At 44.0% G+C, this 22,713-nt stretch overlaps 1 protein-coding gene across 5 annotated transcripts in view; it reads left to right on the forward strand.

Moving 5' to 3' along the window:
* Nucleotides 1-22,713, forward strand: part of ZMIZ1 (zinc finger MIZ-type containing 1) — a 506,199-nt gene that overhangs the window by 214,896 nt on the left and 268,590 nt on the right. For all 5 annotated transcript variants that reach the window (XM_085604895.1, XM_085604940.1, XM_085604876.1 and 2 more), the window contains exon 3: nt 8,450-8,533. The gene's annotated coding sequence lies outside the window, so the exon portion shown is untranslated. The remainder of the gene's footprint in view (nt 1-8,449; nt 8,534-22,713) is intronic.

The following is a 22,713-nucleotide window of genomic DNA, read 5'->3' on the forward strand; positions in this document are numbered from 1 at the left end:
TTTCCTAATGTTTTCCTAAAATCATCAGGTGACGCCTGACTTTATGTATATAAGTTTAGTAATAATTGCTTATCCATGATGTGCCTTTTTTTACCCTTCTACCTTTATCTTTGTTACTGATACGCCTTTTTCTTCATCTTTTACCTTGTCTTTCTTTTCCTCTTTGTTCAACTGCTCTTCTTTTCTTTGTTTATTTAAGCTTCCTTTTCTCGTTTTATTAAATTTCTCCATACCTTTTTCTTCTTTCGTGTTCTTCTTGTTTATCATATTTATTTCTCTTTTACAGCTAATACCAACCAAAACAGCTTTTAGCATCCAGCGTTTTGTGTACTCAACAAGCGCATGGAAATAGCTATTGTGGGCAACAGAACAGTGTAGGAAAACTATCTTTGTCTTGGGATACTGACAAGCCGCCTCCTGTGCGGAGAATATGAATGTACGAAGAGGGTAATTTTGTGATCTCACCTGAACAGAAAAGAATGTTGACTCTCAATAACATATACTGTCAATTTAATAGTAATTCAGATCGAGGGAACGGATCAGTCCCTGGTAGGGGGATATGTTCGTTCACTTTACAAAGATCTGTACGTTTGTGGGTGTGCACTAGAGAGAGGCGTAATATAACAGACACATGAGCCCATTATTTTAGGCCATTTTAATTCTGTGAGAAACTATTTTGCTTCTGGGATACACTGCACAGAGGGGTCCTTGACAGTTGAGATTTTTGCGCCCTTATGTAAAGTTGCACTGAAATAACTATGTGTTTCTGGGGTACCGGAGCTGGGGAATTCTGCTGCTCTTCTGACTTCAGGTGTGTTTGATTCTGCTCGGAGTGACTAGTGTGCTTGAGTTTTTCCCCAGTCTACATACATTCATTTCATTTGAGTCAATGGGGGATTTGTTCCACATTTCTGACCCAGACTGTTTGCCCCCTCAGGAACTGAAGTAGGAGAAAGGGTCTTGGCTGCGATCCACTATATGCAGACGAGTGTTCATGCTCGGGATGCCATATAGCGGCACTCCTAGGCTCTCGATAGCCTTCTGCTGGCCCTATTAGGTGTTCACAGAAGAACTGCATGGGTTCACTGGGTCTCAGTGAGTTCTTGCTGGCACGTTTGCATTAATGAGCTGCTCCTAGCCCTAGTAAGCTTCCATGTTACCCACTGCTGGTACTCACTGAGTCTGTATGGCCCTTGTAGGACCTTAAAGGGGTAGCTGCGTTTGCGTGTTGGTGCTCTGTCCGCCATTGCTCGGAACGTGAGGCCTACTTGAGCAATGGCTGGCTCTTGTGAGGTCTTGATGGATCTCTGCTGGCAGTAGTGAGTCATTCATTGCCCACTGCTGACATTTGCTGGCTCTTAGATGCCTGCCATTGGCACTTGCAGGTTGGTTCATTGCATTGGTTTGTGGGGATTTGATGGGTCATTGCTGAGACTTCTGTGATCTCGGTGAGACACTGCTGCTTCACCTGTGGTGTAACTTTGCCAATGTTGAGATTCTTGTGTTCTTGGTGAGACTCGGCTGGCGATCAAGGCATCAGTGCTGGACAGCATGTTTCAACCCACTAGGGGCTGTATTATCCATTGTAATGGTTTGCGCCCGGCGCACCTTTTAAAAGGTGCGCCGGGCGCAAATAATCACAATGTGCCCTATTATGATGTATGCGCTGCCCTCAGGGCAGCCGGGAACTCGCACTGCACCCAGGGCAGCACATACATGTGAAAACGCGGAGCAGCTGCTCCGTGTTTTCACATTTCAGGCGGCACCCGCCTGCATTTTTACAGGGTAATAGAGATCTCCTTGCAGGCAGGTGCAGTCAGTGACTGCACCCACCTGCAAGGGGATCTCTGGGGGGTCCAAGGGACCCCCTTTACCTCCTGCAGAGGGCTGCTCTCAGGAGGTGCGCTGACAGTGCGCCACCTTTTAAATAGCACACTGTCAGTGTGCCTCCTGAGGGCTGCCCGTGTCTGTAATATGGCGCGTCAAAAGAAGTCCCTCATTTGCATAGGGCACACCTCTATGCAAATGACGGAACACCCTCTGAAGGTAGCGCTAGCGCTTTACGTGTGCCAGCGCTATCTGTTTTATAGAAGGGGACGCACAATCATCTGCGCCCCCTTCTATAGTACCAAAGTGCCCCAGGGGCGTGCAAAGCAGACGCAAACGCCCATTGCGCCCCGGGGCACTTATTGTAATACAGCCCTAGGTGTGACAACAATTAACTAAGTTACAAAAAATAGGAAAGACATCATGCCATTATTTGGGGCGGGTCTTTGGGGTTGTGGGATGGCTCACAACTTTTTATTTTTATTTTAAATACATTTGGTGCTGCGGAATGCATGGCATTGGTCTCATATAAAAGGGTGAATTTCGATTTTGCACAGATGTGTCTATGAGCGGTTCTACCAATGTTGGTTCTTGGGGCCTAGTAGCTCCTGTAAAGTCTTTTATCTGCAGCCCCTGTGCTGCCTAGGGTGCATTGTACGACAACCCCAGAGCAGTTCTTTTTGAGACAGCTTTTCATGTGATCGGTCTAAATTGTTGGCTGACAATGACTGTAAAATCAGTACTCCTTTTAGCTGTTGGGCAGTAAACTTTCTTTCATCTTGTTGTCCTTATTTTATTCCTGTATATTTTGTGCCTGGCAGTGACTTCTTGTGTAAAATGTGCAAAAAGAACTGTTGATGGACAGAATGCAGAACAATATCATACATTCACCCCAGTACAGAGATCTGGGCCTAAATCCATCGTTTTTTTGCTCACCATGCCATTCCAGTTTGGACCCAGCCATATGCAAATCAGTCTTGACCCTGTGCCTCATGGGAACAGTACAGCCTGAACTGCCAGGCCAGGTCCTCCCTGAACTGGAAACAAGCATCCTAGGACCGGTTTCGGGGTTTCACCCCTCTTCAGCCAGGATAGCTTGATTCCAGTGGCATGGAGAGCACGGGACCCACGTCTGAGCATGCCCTTCCCACTTGGGGTGACAAATGCAAAAACAACAGTTGATGGACAGAATGCAGAAAAATTGACTGGGGCTGAGTGCATGCATTGTTCAACACTCCGTCCATCATCCCCTTTGGTTTTTCTTGTGTAACAGGCATTTTTTCCAAAAATAAATAGTACAAGAAAGATGCATAATGGACACTAAAAATGCGCGAAAAGGGACTGATTTGCAACATTAGACACTCTTTCCTAAATTGGTAGCTCTTTAATGGGCCTGAAGTAGTAGGAAAGCTTGTACTAGTTCTATAAGCAGATTGTGAGTTTTTCTTTTTAGAACTGGTGGCTTTAAGTTTTCTGTCTGGCGTTAGCCCAGATCTTTTGATTTTACTAAAAATATCCATGTAATATTCTAACATGTAAGGGCTTTTAGCCATCCCTCTTCATTCAGTGGTCTACTGTTGTCAGTCACATTTTTCTTCTGCCCTTTATAGTATACATCATGGCGCAGTTGGTCAGACCTCTTCAGTCATTCAATAGCTTCGGTGTGAGTGACAGAATTTTTTCCTTTTCACAATTTTTTTCCTTTGGAACATTTTTTTTTGTATTGGCAAGGGACCAGTAAGCTATACAACAATAAAGATTTTAAAAGCAATCAAAAAACAAAACCAGCATTGGTAAAGCCAAAAGCCTGGAAGCCAAGCTTATCAATGCTTGTTTTTTCATGAAGATAAAGAACTGTGTTTTCCACTCTGTGTGGGTTTGGACAGTTATTTAGCACAAGTCCCTGTTGGACATTAATTCTCCTCCCATTGAGGTTGAGTTAATTTTTGTCCTGTCAGATTTTGTGGAAGGTTTAACATAAGTTTCCATTTGAATATAGCATGGCAGTCCTTCTGCGGAAGCCTTCTAGAGCGTTACCACATTTAAATGTATGCATCTTACAACTCCTCTGTAGCATTTGTGCTTTAGTCTGGGTTCTGCTAATGTAACCAAGTCACTGTGTCATTGTAAGTAATTTTTAGTTTAGATTTCTACCAACGGCGGGGGTAGTTTCCAAAGGGCTGGAGCGGTGTGCGTCATTGGACCGGCTGTAGCCACAATCCTGGCGCGGCGTCTGTAGTCGCGCAGTGTTTTTTTCAGTGAGTTCCATATCGAGTGTATTGCAGCAGTGTGGGCTGGCATCAATGATGGTACTGTTTTACTGGTAACAGGCCTCCAAAGAGAACAGGAATTGCAACACTAGCTCTTTCAGTGTGAAAGACACCAACACCGAGGGATTGTCAAACAAGCTAAACATAACAAACTAAAACAAGGACATATACCATGAAAAACACGAGCAATTGCATCAAGCTTCAAAACATGCAGACTTGGTAGAGCCGCTAAAAAGTGGTGTCCCATGAAGTACGTCATGGCTCACCTGAATTATGCGGCAACGGAGGATCAAATTATGTAACCACTGAGGCACATAGTGTCTGGGTGTGTTGCTTTTAAGTGTGTTCATTGATTTGACTGTATCTAGGTCGTGGGTGTTTGTGCAGCAGTTTGATGATATCTTGCTGATCCGTGGCCGCTGATCAAGCTGTATCTGAGTGGTATGTCCGGGTCAATTATGCAGCAAAGAAAGCACTATGCCGCATTTTAGTGATTCAAAGCATGTCATGCAGCACATTCTGCAACATTATTACTAAGCCATATTGGAATTGTGTTTCAAATTTTATTTACTAGCAATTATTGATTTTCTCTAGCATCATTATTACTAAGCGATATTGGAATTGTGTTTCAAATTTTATTTACTAGCAATTATTGATTTTCTCTAGCATACAGGACCATCCTGTAAGCTCTCAAAGTGATAGTTTTCAAGAAATACACTGTTGTTGCTCCTGCAAGGCAAGTAACCTCATGTACCCACTCCTATTTACATGTTTAAAGGGGCCTCCCCTTTTATTCTGTTCATCCTATGTAGGTTAAACCTATGTTCTGGACACAGTTTTAGTTTTTCAAAATATTACTCTAAAAATTGATACAGTATGGAACTCTTTCAAGCTTTGAGTGCCATTTTAAAACAATTGCTGGTAAGAGAATATCTGATGAAAATGTGGATTCCCATAAATAGTGAAACAAACCCTTCTCAATAGAAGGAAAAATCAGTCTTTCTGCTGCGTATGAATTGGGTTTCAGACATGATTGGGTTTTGTTCTGGATTTAGATGAAACTCCTTCCATCAGTCCATCATGTGGGGATATTAGCAACATTTTAATTTCCTTACCGCTTAATACAAAAATCAGCAGGTGAACGGTTACAGGTCACCTTTTGCACCACGTAAGGAGATGTGATGTATCCCACATGCAGCATTTGACCAACTTGAAAGGTGTGAAGTGCAACTTTTTTTATTGAAATCTGCAAATTACGCAGTAAATGGTGGATTATGTGACAGATGCCTAATTGCACAGCACTTTGGCCATAGATGCATGTCATTCATGTGGTCCTACTTTTAATAACCAGTGATAGTAGAGAGGCCTTTTATTGAGATAGGCCGGCTGTTGGCCTTCTATCCACAATGGACTTTGATTTGGAAGTGCCTGAAATATACCAAAGGATCTGCTTGATTTAGTGTCCTGCAAAGAGAGTGATCTCACTCAATTTACGGCCTAAAGTTCGAGGCCTGTGGACCCAGTAGCAGAGTTTTGCAGCAATAACCATAAGGTGGTCAGGGACACCAAAATATCTCTCCTGGTTTGCTCCCGATGACCAAAATTGGTTGTGATGATCTTTACTCCACAAGTATGTACGGAATGCTAATTTGTTATTGAGTGAGGTGACCATTCATGAGAGCATACGAACCAAATAAGCCTGTTGTTGCTTCATGTAATTTTAAGTAGTCTGGAATTAAGGTGTTGCGGTGCTTCAAAGTTCCCAAAATTGCTGTATGTTCTGAAATAAAGACTCCACCTCTGTTAAAAGGTTTCCAACCCCTGCTATGCCCGATATTGGCGTGGATGCTGGAATCAGCGCTCATTGTTGTCGAATCTAAGAGGTCCCATGTGATTTTGTGAGACTTGATTTCAACTAAACCTTCTATGAACCTGCCCGTCTCAGGTCTTGCCGACAGATGTCCTCTCCTGGCAAGAGTGAGTATATATCCACAAGTCACAAAAACATATGTAGGTTCCTATGAGACTGATGGATTGGTGGACAGACTGCGACACATATGGATTTAATTCAGTCGAGAATCAACATCTTTCTCCCTTCAGACACCGACAAGTGGCTTAAATCGCAATCAAAGGAAAATAAATAAAACCAGACTATCTGCTAGAGCCTAGTAGGATTAGGGAAAATATTGAAATTGGGACTGAGAGGGAACATAACCATTCTAAAAATGGAAGAAAACTCAGCAAAAAAGATGTCTGACCCCTTCAAAAGTAGGGCTCACCGATGTAAAGAAAGCATGAGATGTGTTTAGGACCTGCATACATTTAAAACGTGCCTTTCACTGGCCAAGCTAGGGCGGGACGTCGAGGGGTGTGCGTGCATTCTGCACCTTTAAAAGGCAGCATTGGTTCTGTACATATTGCCAAAGTGATTGATGTACGCATTTGATGTAAGGTTTACCAGGTTGGCAGAACTTTGTCACTAAAGGCTGAGTAGATTCTGCTCATGTTGCCAGCTGGAGGATTCTACCTTTTATTATTAACGTCTTCTGATGTATGTACACAGCGTTCCGTTACCCCTCTGGCTGGTTTTGCACTGTGCAAATGTCAGTAGGTGAGTGAACAATTCAAACAGTTGCCACCAACCAATATTCATTGCTCTCTTTCTACAAGGGAACAAACAGCAACACCTCCAGGAGTCACCGACACAACACTTTAACACAAGCAACGCAGTGCTAGGGCCATACAGATATTACTTAGCAAGTTTTACGTAGCTCTAACTTTCCGCCTGTATTTATCCGTGACTTATGGGGGTCATGGGCGTAAGAGCGGGGTACATGAGTTAAATGGGATGTTAGTCTTATTGGAAGGGGGATCTAGGGCATTCTTCATTGCGGTCCCTTCTTTTCTGCAGTTCAGTTGTAGGTAACTTTGAAACGCAAATCGCACTGTCATTCACAGACCGCACGTTTTCCATTGGAATAGCCACTTAATTGGCACAGACATACAGTTTTACTGATAAAACTTTATAACACACAAATGATGATTTGTGGGAATCGGGTATCAGTGAATATTTATCATTTGTGCACCACCAAGGAAAGTGCTTTGATTTATTTTGATCCCCTTAAAATTTGTTTCAATCACACTTAAGAAAGCAAAAATAAAGTACTTTTTTGTAATTCGGAAGTGCTAAATGTGTAAGTTAAATTACAGGTATTTGCATTTTGTTGTGTTACAAAAAAATGACATTCTACAGCCTTTCCTTTCACGCTCTCTGTACCCCAGCAAGATTGTCATATAATTCACTTTACATGTCTTACTCTGACTTGAAGGCGAGAGAACTTTGTAAACACCAATCCCCATGTTAAAAGAAGCAGCACTTTGTCAGAAGACATAGCCTTACAAGTGACCTCTCCATTTGAAGTGCAGCTTACAAGATAAACACAGAATTTAAAGGCATCTTTATTTATTGTTTGGACTTTCATGACTCACTAAAAATAGGCTCCCAACCTCTTTTGGGGGAAAACACTGCATTAACATACACATATAGGGTTTTGGCTCCACTCAGAGTTGTAGGACTCTCTCACCTCATGCTGTTGGCTGCTTGATGTATTATTCCACCTTCTAGCAAATGTTTCCATTGGAATGCATGAGAGACTATTTACGTCTGAAAAGTGCCTTCAATCATCACACTGTTTATCACATTCAATGATGTATCTGCTGTGTAAATTCTAGACCGAAAACAGTCCCTTTTGCTACTTATTCCTGGCATTTTAAAACCTGCAAGGACTAGCTTTAAAGTGCTAAACAACATATTTATAAAGTCTTTTGTGAAGGCCCTTTGTTTCAGTGCAGTAGGACATTAAATGTAGATCCACAGCTGTGCCAAAGACTGCTCTTTTTCTGTGGCATTGCCCATCTTACCTCAACCAAACTAGCTTCTTCTATCCCTCCACCAGCCTCTGATCTGAACCCCTTCACCAGATCATTGCTCCCTGGGTTCCTGTGGTAGATCTTTTACCGTCCTACTGGCACCTCTTCCCTGTAACATCCAACTCCGTGACCTCACAGCCACTCCACCATTAAAACCTCACAGCGTTCCTCGGATAGTACATCACCCAATCAGATGGCTCCCCAAGACATCCCAACCCTCAACTCAAGGCCGATATCATGGGTTTTCTCTATTTGCAGCCTCCCTTTACTCGCTCTCCCAATGAACCTGCTCACTGTTGCAGTCACGTTTTCTGTTGTTGTCTGATGTACCGTGTGCTTCAACCATTGTAAAGGATTTTTGTTGGGTGATGCCGAAAACTGAATTTAACCCACTCTTCTTGCTTTCTTTCCTTGCTCTGAAGATGGGAGATCTTGTGATGTGAGGCTCCTGAGGAAGCAGAAGTCCACTTCGGGGAGGGGTGAGGGACTCACAAGAAAACTCCCAGGTAAGAGAAGAGAAGAGAATGTACTCTGTCTGTTGTCTGTCCTTCAAGCCCTTGCCAGATCTCCTGTGGCAGGCAACATTGGCAGTGCTTCTGTTGCTTTTTTTGCTGAGTCACAGATTTACTTCATTAAGAAATCCCTTCGAGGACTCAACTCCTAGAAAATTGGAATGGAAGGTGACATGCGGAAGCTGACGTACAGCTTTCAGGTTGCGTGTAGGCGTACAGTTATGTTTGAAGCCCAACATTTTCACTACATCTGTCTCTTTCACCTGAGCCCCCTGGAGCCTTTACTATCCCCTCTTTTGGCTCCAATAGCACGTACTCTCAGTTTTAATAGTTGATTGGATTTACTTGCCTCCATCTTGGCAAAGTCCTGGGTCCCTGTGTGGGTAAAAAGGCTGGAACGTTATGCAAGTGGAGCCCCCATTTCTGCCCACTCTGCGAATACAACAGCCTGCAGCAATCACCAGAAGCAAGAATCCTACCCTAGATGTAATTTAGGCATAAGCCTGGTGTAGGGCCTTCATGTTGGTGAGCTTGTGGTCATTTACTATAAGATTTTTAAAAAATATTTTAAACAATACACATATTAAACATGATAGACAATTGAAAACATTTGTAGTAAATATATTATTTAAAAATACCATATGCATGACTTATATTTGTCGTCAAACTCATACCAATGTATAATAATTTATAACCCACCGCCTGCGATTTAGAAATGCCAAGATGTTTAGCCGTTTCCAATACTTTGCTATACACAGGCATGCTTCAATCCTACACATATCATTGAGAGGAGAGAAGAAATGGGAACATTGAATTGATATTCAGATGATACAAATTGTGCCTATCCACTGAATTGTTTTAATAGATGAATGTACTAGAATATTAAATAATAACTAAGATATGGGTCTGTACTGCAGTGCCCATGTTTAACATCAACAATGTAAGCAAATGTAAGTTAAATATACTGCGTAAAAGAATTAAATCCAGTTTATAAATCATTATACAGTGCAATTTAGCATTGACGATTGAAGTATTATGATGCCCACTGTGAAGGTCAAGATCATTGTGCGGAAGGTTTTACAACTGAACATTGGTAGATGTACATTAGAAACAGTAGGACTGAATTTTCAACACAGAATGTTTTGCTTATTTCAGTGCTATTGTGATGCCTGAATTCCCTGCCATGGATTGTTACTTTATGAATAAATTGATGTTTGATCTTTATGTTTTTTATTTCGGACTATACTTTTTTTGCCCACATTGAAATTAAAAGTTTGCCCTCTTTCGTTTATTAATGGAGATTGTAATAGTTTGCAAAGGGATTGGCTTGAATTTGAGATCTTATTGACTTGAAGTTGAGATCTTATTGACTTGGTCTTCTATGGCGAAACTGCTTATTTTATGTAATGAGTGTCGTTTCATTGAAAAACTTGTTGGGAGAAACTATTTGGTGATTTGAGGGCCTGGCTGCATAAGCTAAATATCGAAAAATGGTCAGTTGTGTCTTCTGCCTGTTCTTTTTCTAATTTATTAGTTTGTTTACTGCACCAGTGGTCACTTGTTATTGTCTGTATCCCAATGTTGTGAAGCCATATGGTGAAAAGAGTTTTTCAGCATAGTACATCCTTTGCGAATACTGAGTTTGATGGTTATTGCCTCGAAGAAGCTAACTGCAAATTCAGTCCCAAAGTGTCATACTTTATATGGTGGAATAAACTGTGTCACACAGAAAGATGGAGGTGGTGTGTCGAAGTACGCATGATAAATATGAAATTATTCGGGCTGGAGATTTTTGTACGATTCACGTCTCCTTCCCTTAAGCCTAAAAACACAGAGGCCATGAGTGGAACGCTCTGTGAGACAAGCTCCAATTTAGAAAAAAAACTTTGACAGAACAGAAAGTTTTTTCTTTAGGTAAAGACACCCTATTAACCCAAGTGTAACTTTTACCTATTTGGTGTTTCAGAGAATTTGAGGTGACTTGGGTAAATGAGGCTTCTATGTGTTGCCATGTCTTGTGAGGTACCATCAATCAATCTTTTTAGCTAGCAGCAGTTTGCATTATGGCACTTGTTTCACCTTTCCAGTTATAAGTACCGATAGTAATTCAGAACAATACCACATGCCGTTGGCTAAAACGCCAAAATTTACTTTTGGTGTCACACTGGACATGAGTTCACTGCCAACTCTCAAGGCTGGCAAAAAAGCACTATCAGCAGGAACCAGTTTAATTACAAAAACGACTGCAAATATGCAATTTTACGGTGTTTTATGCACAAATAGGAACTCAAACTCTCTATATAAGTCACATCAAATTCATAAATTGCAGAGTTTCACAAAAAATGTATTTCACTCTCAAACAGATCACACGTTAGTGAATTTGTTGCACACAGGGCGTTGTGCATTATCAGGTGATTTGCAGAAATTAACTAGTCCTCTTCAGTTGTTGATTTCTGAAAAACAGACATATATAATGATAATAATGTTACCCAGACCGTGTAAACATCCCCATTTGATACACTCTGGCAGAGTTTTTTGCTTGAAGTAGAACACCAAAGCCTTTAAATTTCACACCATAGAAAGAAAAAATGTCTTTATGAAGATTTTTTTTGTTTGTTTCGCTTTTTACAACAATTCATGTTCACATCACAGACATCATTCTCTAAAGAAGCAGTCATTTCAACAGTGGACTTCATACAAAATCCAAGTTATGTTGAATTTCTTTGTAAGGTTGACTCGGAAAGTACTTTTCTGTGAAACTCGTACAATTATTAAACGGACTCTAGTGTTTTAAAGAAGCTTCCAGAGGCTCTGTGATGTGAACAAGGGGTGAATTTGAAATTAAAGCATCTTTTAAAACATAAGTGAGATTTCCGAAATAAATGAGGATTACCTTTTATAACAGAAAGTGTACACACATAGGATTCATTTTTGCTAAGTGCAACGTTGTGTATGTTTTACGCAGATATTAAAGTGGTATTCCCACGCTTCCATGCAAGATCAAAATAATAATTATTGGTGAATGATACTGTGAATAGCATCTGTTGAATGTGCATAGTTTTCTTTCATCAGAAATGTATGCGGTGGATTCAGCTTTGTATCATTGAATTCAAAGTTAATAGTAAAAACAACTAGACCATAATATCACTGAAAGTCTTACATAATTTGTCTTTAACCACATTTGCCATATAATTTGCTGTTCCTAGACCCGTAAGTTGGATTTACTTGTTACTCAATTTAGCAAACCCTCAGTTGGGCCTCTTTTGAGACCTACCTACAGTTGTCTTGTTTATAATAGATCAAAACAGTGAGGAACTTGCAATAATAAACAATTTTGTTTATATACATAATTAGTTTGATTTTTTATGTCAGCCCTTGTTGGTGACAAATGTTTCAGAATTACAAGATGTATTTATAGGGAAATGGAAACATCAAGGAAATACGGATTTGGCAAAGTTATTGTAACTTTTCAGTCGATGGTCAGCCCAGTACAAAATGCCTTTGTCTTTTCCCAGTCAGTGGCGTAGCGGGGACGGTCTGCCGCACTAGCGGGGGCGGTCTGCCCTGGGCCGCATGCGTTTTGAGGGCGGCGTCCTCCCCCCTCAATTACCTGCTGCCGGTGCGGCAAACACAGGGATAGCCAGCACCCCCCCTCTTACCTGCGGCCGTCGTGAAATACTGCCAGCCCCCCCACCCGCTCTTACCTGGGGCTGTTGCGGGTGGCAAATGCAGGGATCGCCACGGATGGCCAAAGGTTTAGCTACGCCACTGTTCCCAGTGAATGTGCCGACAAATTTGGCTTGAGACTGAATTTGTTGGCAACATTCTTCAATAGGGTCTGTGTACAGAGCGATGGGTGATGTATATTTTGCTATTTCTTTTGGCAAAGTTCTAATTGGATTAGCCATGCGAGGCTTGTTCCTTGGTGTTTGTATGAAATCGTTCATTTTGCAGTTTTCTAGAGCTAGAGAGTTTTTGAGCGCCAGGAAGCTATGATTTAAAAATAGACATATGAAACTGTCAACAAGTAGTAGCTTTCATGAGAGCAAAAAAATACCTTTTTTTACATAAAGTCTCTTGCAAAGAAAAACAGGTTTGTTGGAAAATATGGCAGCAAAAACGTTTTTCTAATAGGACAACTTAACTCGCAATAGAAGTTGTGTGGAATTCACAAACGTAGAACTGAGTAAAGTCTGACTGTCGTGCTGGTGGAATGCTAACCCTGCACACCCCTTGTTGCAACAATATATAGGTATGATTAGTTGGGCTAGACATTCCATATTTGTTTTGTTAATAACTTTGATGCTGCTTGACAAATCTGAATAGCACTTTAAAAAAAAAGTTTATTAACTCTGTATCCTTCAAAGAATCTTTCTCGCTGGTCCGTCAAGCGAGTGCCGAGAAAAAGCTTGGGGTCCCAAACATTGATTTTCCATTTTAATTTGCATATGAAAGTTTGGACTTTAATGCAGGTAAAAACCTGAACAGACTTGCTCCACCTATGGTAGAATGTTACTCACTTTACATTATAACACACTTTATTCGATATAAAAATATCATAAAAGTACGGACATAATTCATACATCAATGATCAATAAAAATCCATCATTATACAACATATGACAATGTAAAAAGTAGATTAAAAAAGGTAATATATACAAATAAAAAACCCATAAACATCGCTTCCAAATTTGACAGAGCAAAGTGCTCGGCTTCCATGAAGTGGTGAACCACGAGAAGCAAGGTAGAGATGTTTGGACTGTTGGTGTTCAACTGTGCTCTTATTGGTCAATCCTGATTGCCTGGCCACAACATGCGGTGGCAGACATTATAGGACTTTGCATTGTATTAAATTCCAAGTTTTGAAGCTCACAAAATGGAGCACATATAATGGGTGATAACAATGTAAATCATTTGCTGCTGGTGCCATACTAATTTTAGAAATTGTGGTGCGTTCAAAGGCCATTTTATCCTGTGAAAAAAGGTGATCCTCTGTTAGCATTGGATGAACCATGTGTGAGAGAAAATAGTATTTTCTCACGATTCTCTTACAGAAGTTATGGTAGGTGCACCAGAAGCTAAACAGAGAACACATTTCCTATTAAGTTCACGCTATCTTCCTCAGCCATGTGGGTACAATGTCTGCTAGTCTGAGCACATGTTCTTGCAGCAGCAGCCTGCCAGTTGACTTCCCTAGTGTTCTATTGCAGCTGCACCACAGTGTTCTATTGACAAACTAGAGCGCTAACAAAAGTGTTGCACACCTGAATGCCATCTTGATGGAATCAAATTTGCAAAACTAAAAGCATTTCATGCAGATGATACAGCAGGCAGTGGAGAAATTAGTTTCTTTTTGTCATTACAAAAATATGGTTCATGCTCTACAAAGCAAAAATCAGGACACAATTTCTGTGAGTTCCCAAATATCTTCCATTTCCATGTCATTCAGACATGCAGAGTGAAACGTACCTCCAACACCAGAAGCAGTCTGTCAATTAACTCCCTCGCATCAACTACAGCTTCACCAGAGTTCTAAAGAACAACTAGAGTGACTAACATCTTATATTCAAGACAAACGTGAGGCTCTCCTGAATGCCATTTTGTTGGAATAGGAGCTGTTGAATTGGAAACCTTTACAGGGGAACAGGCTGTAGTAAATGAGCATTGAGATGATAATGAAGGCTTAAAACCAGCGGGTTACAAATTTGAGGAGAGTTATGAGTATATAGTAATTTGAGGCATAATGTATTTTTAAAGGAACTAAAATATTTGAAGAGGTAGACTCCTGCATTATTTCAGCATCCCCTTTCCACAGTCCTTCACTCACCCTACCCATCTTCTCAGCTTCATAACATCTGCCTAATTTTAAAAGAGCAAAAATATTTTGGTAGGCAATCTTTGTGCGCAACCTCGCTTCGGCATGGACAGAGGGGGGACCCTGCATAGGATTGGATGCTGTCTCATTGGTCAACCCCACCTGCACATCGTCCTGGGTGGATTTTGGCTGCCTCCTGCGGAGTGGGTGTGGCCAACAACTCTACATAGCCAATGGTCATGCGCAGCACGGATTGGTGCCAGTGGAGGGTTGAGCACAGGGCATGTCCGTAAGGCCAGACCCTGCAGTCCACACTTCATGCAGCCTAAGGCCTTGAACCAGCAGAGGGTTGGGAGCTCAGCCAATTTAGAATAGATTTTCTTTTTAAGTGCTTTAAAAAACTATGGTTAAAGTGATGTTATAGTTAGGTGTTGAAACGAGACAGGAACTACTGTTAAAAAAAACTACAGAAATACTCCATTTCTGGTTTAAATCCATTAACAATAACTTCCACCCCTTTAGGCACTGCTTATAACCTCACATAATACATCACTCATGACATGTTAAATGACATCACTGATGACATCACTCAGTAGATTTAAAGTACAATATTGTTCAAATTACAAATGAGTCCTATGGTTGCCAAGGTAATATCGAAGTTCATCGGCAGTACATAATGGGGAAGCGGATTTTAGTTAATAGACACAACTATAAGAGTTAATAGACACAACTATAAGTGCTATAGTTAAGTAGCTAGTTCTTGTCCTAGTTCAACACCTATCTATCTATAAAGACACTTTAAGATTTTTTGTGATCATATATATCTGGTATAAGAGAAAAAATTGCAAATCTGCACATTGCGTGACACAAGTATGTGCACATTCCTTGGAAATCCTGCGTGTGTGTGTGTGTGTATATAGACACTCACTCACACACTCACACACTCACTCACTCACTCACTCACTCACTCACTCACTCACTCACACACTCACTTACTCACTTACTCACTTACTCACTTACTCACTTACTCACACACTCGAAATATTTAGCGTTGTGGTTTGGCTCTTACTCCAGACATATAAGCCCTTGACGTCTTTGTGGTTGGTGGTGGGAGGGAGGTGTTGTGTTGTGGGTTGCCTACACCACATCTTTTCGACCCTCATTTTCCTAACTTATGTCTGCTGCTGTGGCATCCAAGGGGCGGTGATCTGCGAAGAGAAACAGCGGTGCAGTGGACTGCAGTTTGCAATACCGAGCATGATGGTGCTGATCTCGCCTGCAAATCTCCCGTGATCATGATTTGGGGGGTGGGGGGTGTTGGCTCTCTTGCCACACTGTTGTTAAAATGAGTCCAGTGTGTGTGTTACATGAAATGATCGTATTTCCAGCAGAGTTCCCGGCCCAAACTCTGTGGAAAAAACAGGCAGTCCCAGTCCTGCAGTCTGACCTTTTTCCCTTGTTTTTCTGGCGCCTGAAAGAAATGTTCCTCTCGCATTCCAGAGGAAACTTTATCCAGTGTCTCCCTCTTCTGTGCCCCCCACCTTCACCCCACCACTGAAGCTGTGGCATCAGGTCACTGGCTCTCTTGCTGTTGTGGAACTGGAATGTGAGCCCTGCCATTTCCTGAGGTTTCATAAACACGGGAGTGTATAGAAGGCGAGAGAGAAGGCATGAGAGACAGAAGGGCAGTGGAGAGGAAAACAAGAGAGGAAAAACGGGGGGGGGGGGGCATGAAAGGTGGTTGAGAGGCAGAGAGACAATGGAAACAAGCATTGGCATAGCCAATAGGTCTCGCCTTTGGGACCTTTTAAGTGTTTAGCCATGCAGCAGTTGATGTTGTTGCACCAAGGATATTGTGCTGCATAACTAAATACTTTTAAGGTCCCAAAAGCGAGACCTATTGGCTATGCCGCGAAGGCATGGCTAAGGCGGAGTTAGGCGCCATCCCTGTTGCTGTGATATAGTAACTGTATCTGTATGCTATCATGCCACAGATTGCTTTGTACATAAATGACGCCAGACTCGTGCGGAGCTTGGACGGGCGAGTATGTTTCCACGTACAGCGTACATGTGATTGGCGCACTATATTCCAACTTAGTGCAAATCTGGATTCTGCTGCTGTAAAAGGTGCCGGGTTTGTAGAACAAGAGTCCAAAGGACCTGCAGGATTCTGACGGATGGACTACTGAGTTGCCCAGCCTGGGAGTTCAGAGGCCATGCATGAGCATCCATTGCTTGGCCTCCCTGCTGAAGTGCAGAGCTTGTTGTGGTGGTGGTTTGGGGAATAGAATGAGAGGCAGATGATGCTCCTGGTTCTGTAATGAATCTGATAACATTTACAGTCACACCCTAAAGGGAAAGGGGGATAAAAAAAAAAGTGCCCTGTTAACGCCAGTGAGTGAAAGACTGATAGAGCTGGACAAGAGGTCGTCAGGCAGGAGTTAGTCTGACTAGCAGGACTCTAGAGTGATAGTCATAGTTCAGTCAGTTTGGTGATTTCAGATCTAAGTAAGGTCTCTGAAAGGCCTCTGGAGTGAGTTATCTATCAGATCTGTGACTTCGAACGATGGGTAGCACAGGTATCACATTGACCCTTGTTCTCTTAATTTGCTTGCTCCAACCATATTTAGGGCAGTATCCATGCCATGAGTGATATAGCGCCAGTGCTGAAGTGGGTGGTGGCCTCCTAAAAAAACTTTTGGGTACCTGCACTTATTTATATTTTATCATTACACGCACTGAGGTCCATGAACTTCATGGGGAATGTGAAAGAGGACGAGGTGAGTGGTCCGGTGGAGTGGGCAGGAGAGGGCCAGGTGGAGTGGGCAGGAGAGGGCCAGGTGGAGTGGGCAGGAGAGGGCCAGGTGGAGTGGGCAGGAGAGGGCCAGGTGGAGTGGGCAGGAGAGGTGCAGTGGGCAGAAGAGGGCCAGGGGGAGTGGGCAGGAGAGTGTGAGGTAGAGTGGGCAGGAGAGGGTCAGGTAGTGTGGGCAGGAGAGGGTCAGGTGGAGTGGGCAGGAGAGGGTCAGGTAGAGTGGGCAGGAGAGGGTCAGGTGGAGTGGGCAGGAGAGGGGCAGTGGGCAGGAGAGGGTCAGGGGGAGTGGGCAGGAGAGTGTGAGGTAGAATGGGCAGGAGAGGGTGAGGTAGAGTGGGCAGGAGAGGGTCAGGTGGAGTGGGCAGGAGAGGGTCAGGTGGAGTGGGCAGGAGTGGGCAGGAGAGGGCCAGGGGGAGTGGGCAGGAGAGGCTGAGGTAGTGTGGGCAGGAGAGGGTCAGGTGGAGTGGGCAGGAGAGGGTCAGGTGGAGTGGGCAGGAGAGGGTCAGGTGGAGTGGGCAGGAGAGGGCCAGGGGGAGTGAGCAGGAGAGGGCCAGGGGGAGTGGGCAGGAGAGTGTGAGGTAGAATGGGCAGGTGAGGTGGAGTGGGCAGGAGAGGGCCAGGGGGAGTGGGCAGGAGAGTGTGAGGTAGAGTGGGCAGGAGAGGGTGAGGTAGTGTGGGCAGGAGATGGCCAGGGGGAGTGGGCAGGAGAGGATCAGGTGGAGTGGGCAGGAGAGGGTCAGGTGGAGTGGGCAGGAGAGGGTCAGGTGGAGTGGGCAGGAGAAGGTCAGGTGGAGTGGGCAGGAGAGGGCCAGGGGGAGTGGGCAGGAGAGTGTGAGGTAGAATGGGCAGGAGAGGGTGAGGTAGCGTGGGCAGGAGATGGCCAGGGGGAGTGGGCAGGAGAGGATCAGGTGGAGTGGGCAGGAGAGGATCAGGTAGAGTGGACAGGAGAGGGTCAGGTGGAGTGGACAGGAGAGGGTCAGCTACAATGGGCACAAGAGGGTCAGGTGGAGTGGGCAGGAGAGGGTCAGGTGGAGTGGGCCGGAGAGGGTCAGGTGGAGTGGGCCGGAGAGGGTCAGGTGGAGTGGGCCGGAGAGGGTCAGGTGGAGTGGGCCGGAGAGGGTCAGGTGTAGTGGGCAGGATAGGGCGAGGTGTAGTGGGCAGGATAGGGCGAGGTGTAGTGGGCAGGATAGGGCGAGGTGTAGTGGGCAGGAGAGGGTGAGGTAGCGTGGGCAGGAGAGTGTGAAGTAGCATGGGCAGGAGAGGGTCAGGTGGAGTGTACAGGAGAGGGCCAGGTTAAGTGGGCAGGAGAGGGCCAGGTTAAGTGGGCAGGAGAGGGCCAGGTGGAGTGGGCAGGAGAGGGTCAGGTGGAGTGGGCAGGAGAAGGTCAGGTGGAGTGGGCAGGAGAGGGTAAGGTGGAGTGGGCAGAAGAGGGCCAGGTAGAGAGGGCAGGAGAGGGCCAGTTGGCGTGGGCTCTTCCATACTGCCTACACGTAGAAACCACTCAGTTTCCCGCCACGAGAAATACCAGCTTAAACCGAAGCTTTTTAGGTTAAAAAAAAGTTCACCAAGTTGCAATTTTATGCACTTGGCGATTTCACACGATCCCAGCAGTGGTCTGTCTTCTAATGGACTAGTTCCCGTGGTGTATAAAACGCACACTGTCCATGCAGTTTATGCAATAGCAGTGAAGCCACATCTCTACGTTAGGCTAGATGTGGGAATCACACAGAGGGCTGCTAATGAAGTCGGTTGCAGCGGGCTCCACAGTTGGCATGCACTTAGTTGAAAGTACAGTGCTTATTTCTGTATTAAAAATGAGTTAACACCCGCGGATTCTTGGGCCACCTTTCCAAACTGAGCACATAACTTTCAAGAAAAGCATCCTTTAACGTCTGGTGAAGTCATTTCAGAAGGAGTTTGAGGCCATCTCAAAAGTTTTACATGTATTGTAAGAGAGTTTCTAAGGACAAAATATATGTGCCTTTTGTACAAAAACATTACCTTGCATGTAGGGCTCCCAATATTTGATGTATGTGCTGCAGTACACTCTGTCATTGCTTGGAATTTGAGTTTTTGGTAGCTAGAACTCAGAATATTCTCCTGAATATTCTTGGAGGAGAGCCATTGCTGTGAAAGTAATGGCCAGCAAGGAGGAAGAGATAAGAAAGGCAGATGGTGGCTGCGCCCGTGCACGCGCATATGCACGCAAGCTTCAGGCCAAGAAAAGCTTGTGGGTAGCACTTTGAAAAGCCCCTTAGTAAAAGTCGAGCAACAGCGCATGCGCTGCTGTAGGCTCGTCCTAAAAAACGAGCAATAGAACTGGAGAGGAAAAAATAAGAGTGGGGAGGGAAATAAAAGAGAAAAGGTTGCGTTAGAAACGGAAGAGAAAGGGCCCAGGAACAGAGAAAGACGAAGAAGGAGCAAAATGTAGGAGTAAGGCGAAACTTGTGCAAGAGACACACAGAGGAAGTAAGACACACAAGAAAATAGAGAGGCACAGGGAGAGAGAGAGAGATTTAGAACTATTGAGCAAAAGAAATGGGCACCTAGGATGCTACTGGATAATGTATGTGAAATCCTAATACAGGGCTAAAAGGAAAGACAGATAAAGAAAGAAAGACTGATAAAGAAAGAAAGACATAGGGACATAAAGAGAAAAACATGAATTTGTGAAATAGTGCAAGTCAGGACTGGTGAGAGGGGAAAAAAGATAAAAGAATAAGGGAGATGGGTAAAATAAGATGTAGCAAGACAGTGTAAAGCAGGAGGAGAAGAGAAGTGAAGAGGCGGAGAAAAATCGAGGGAAAGGCACGGACACGGAGACAACCCGGTAGAAATGGAGGCAACAAAAGGGAACAAAAAGCAGCCGAGAGAGACCCTGTGGAGAGCAAAAGAGATAGGGAAATGAGACCGTCTAAGAAGAGCAAAAGTAGAGAAAGGAGAATCTTAGTCAGTGGCGGCCGGTAATATTACACATGCACACATACACTCAATCACCACACACTAACAAACATACATTCATACATGCACACACGCACACACCAAACAAAAAAAAAAACACACACACATCAAACTTACTGCAACAACAGCTCTCCAACAGGGATGCATCAGAGGTCCCAGGAGGATTGGGACTGCTGCCTTCCCTCATTGACTGACCTTGAGCAGCAACAGCCCCATGCCTTGAAGGTCCCAGGAGGGTTGGGACTGCTGCCTTCCCTTACTGGCTTACCTAAAGTCGTCCAATGAGGGAAGGCAGCAGTCTCAATCTCGCCTCAGAGTGTGGGGTCAGTGAAACTTGTGACCTCACCCCGCTCTGTGAAGAGATGTGACTGATTGACACTCAGGCCTGGGCACCTCGGGGCTTAAAACCGAAGCGCCCCGGTCCGAGGCAATCGGCGACGCTCCCCTTTGTCATGATTTGAAGGGCCTCAAGGTTCTTTTGCCGGGCTGAGGAGGTCACGCCCACAGGGCTGTTAAATCCTCAGCCAGGCTACGTTCAGCACAAGCAGGCAGGAGCCTGCACATTTGGCGCATGTCTAGCTCCTGGCTGCCTGACCTGAACCAGAAGAGTGTCTGTCAGGCGGACCTATGTTCAGCCTGACAGACAATCTTCTTGTCTGGAAAAGAGGGGGGGGGCTGGCCCCTAAGGACTGGCCTGGCTGCTGCTGACCCTATTGTAAGTGTGGAGTCGACTAGAGTGATTTTACCGATGCCTGTAGGCAGTCATAAATCTAAATATTGTTTTAAATTAGTGTTAGTTAAAAACTAGACTTTCAAATAGCCCCATAGCTATTGTACCTTGGTAGCATCTCATCAGAATTCTCATACTGCCAAGGAAAAGGAGATTAGAAATCAAAAAATATATATCGAAAAAGATTGGCACAGCGATTCAGTCAAAAATAAATCTACATTTTACCTGTACGGGTATTTTCTAGACTGAAGGACGATTGACTGATAGGTTAAAACAGGTGAAACGTGCAGAAAATGGGAAAAAATTGAAACAATAATCGTAAAAATTAGTTCCTCTCAAATCCTATTCCTTGAGTTCTGTCAGGAAATCATCAAAGTTCTGGAATCTGGAGAGCGGCGAGTACGAAACCAGTGCAACAACACGAAAGTCAGAAATTGTTACCTGCAGAGTTTCAAAAGGCAGAAGCAGTTACTTCTATGGCCTTGCTGTTGAAGCAGATTTCATTGTGGCGCCCTCTACTGTGATTGGCTGGCGGCGCATCACAGCCGTTAAGGCAGTGGAGCAGTGAGGGTGGTGTGCTTAGCTACATTAGAGCTTCCTGGTAGATGGTCATGCGTCCTTGATCAGTTTGCATCCTTAATGGTAAAGAGGCTTGCTGTCGATCCTACTTGTCATATGAGTGCGCAGCACTGCTTAATTTGTCAACAACCATAAATGCCAGGGCCCCGGCCAGGAGGACACTGCATGTTGCACCACCCATTGCCACTACCAGCGCTGCCAATGACTGTACCAACACAGCTACTAACCATCACACTTCTTCAAATGTGATAGTTCAGACTATTCTAGGCTCTCAAAGCTATAAGAATGTCATGGACGGCCATTTTTAATATAAATTGAGTTAATAAACACCTGTTGTTGTGCCCTTCTCAAAGTTAAACAGACAGTGCCCCTATGTGGCGGACTGTCATAAGTACTGGTGTTGACAATTAAGTACTGGTGACGAGCACTGGAAACCACTGGCTGAAATTAAGTACTGGTGTGCTCGCTCCATGCGAAAGCTGCCACGCTTGATCCTCTTTTGTCAGCAGTCGTCCTCCATTCCAGCACAACTAAAATCTTCTAATTGCTACCAGTCTCCCTCCCCCCTCACCAAGTACTAAAGTTATCTGGGTGCTATATTGACCCTGGAAGTTTCTGGAGCTTCTTGGAGGGATTCTTACGCTTCATGGGTGTTGCACCTCTGATCGATTGAGCTTTCAAGGTGAATCTCCAAGCTTTTCTTCCAGATCTGCCCGGTCGAGTGTATGGTGTGGCTTCTTTCTTCTGCACTTGATCGCCAAGATGTGGTATACCTTGAGAATTTTGTCGACTCCACAACCCATTTCATCATACTTCCCCAATTGCTTGAAATTTTCCACAAACCTACATGCAAAACGTAGGAATATCGACAGGTGAGCTGCACAGTGATCAGACAGGGTGGCAGGCTTGCAGCAGGTGTGAGGACTGACGCCAGTGGGCATTTCTTGAAACCTCAACTTCCATGAAGGTGGAGTGCCCTATTGCAATGTACACAATGACGGTCACATCTTTTACTCAAGCCATAATTCATGGAACCCACCGCATTTCCTTCACTGTTCATTCTTGCAAGAAATCATAAAAAAATCCAAACGTGCCTAAAATGGTAGAGAAACTCCACTGCACAATTCCCATTTTCTTTCAGCAGAGAAAAGCTGTGCATTATTTTATACACAGAATCCTTCTATCAAATGTTGGAACACCTTAGGCGCATGCCTCCCACTCATTTGCTAATCACACAATTAAGGACAAACAGACACAAACAATATGTATTGGCTATT

This window comes from Triturus cristatus, chromosome 1_2 (assembly GCF_964204655.1).
Source record: "Triturus cristatus chromosome 1_2, aTriCri1.1, whole genome shotgun sequence".
Classification (NCBI taxonomy): Eukaryota; Metazoa; Chordata; class Amphibia; order Caudata; family Salamandridae; genus Triturus; species Triturus cristatus.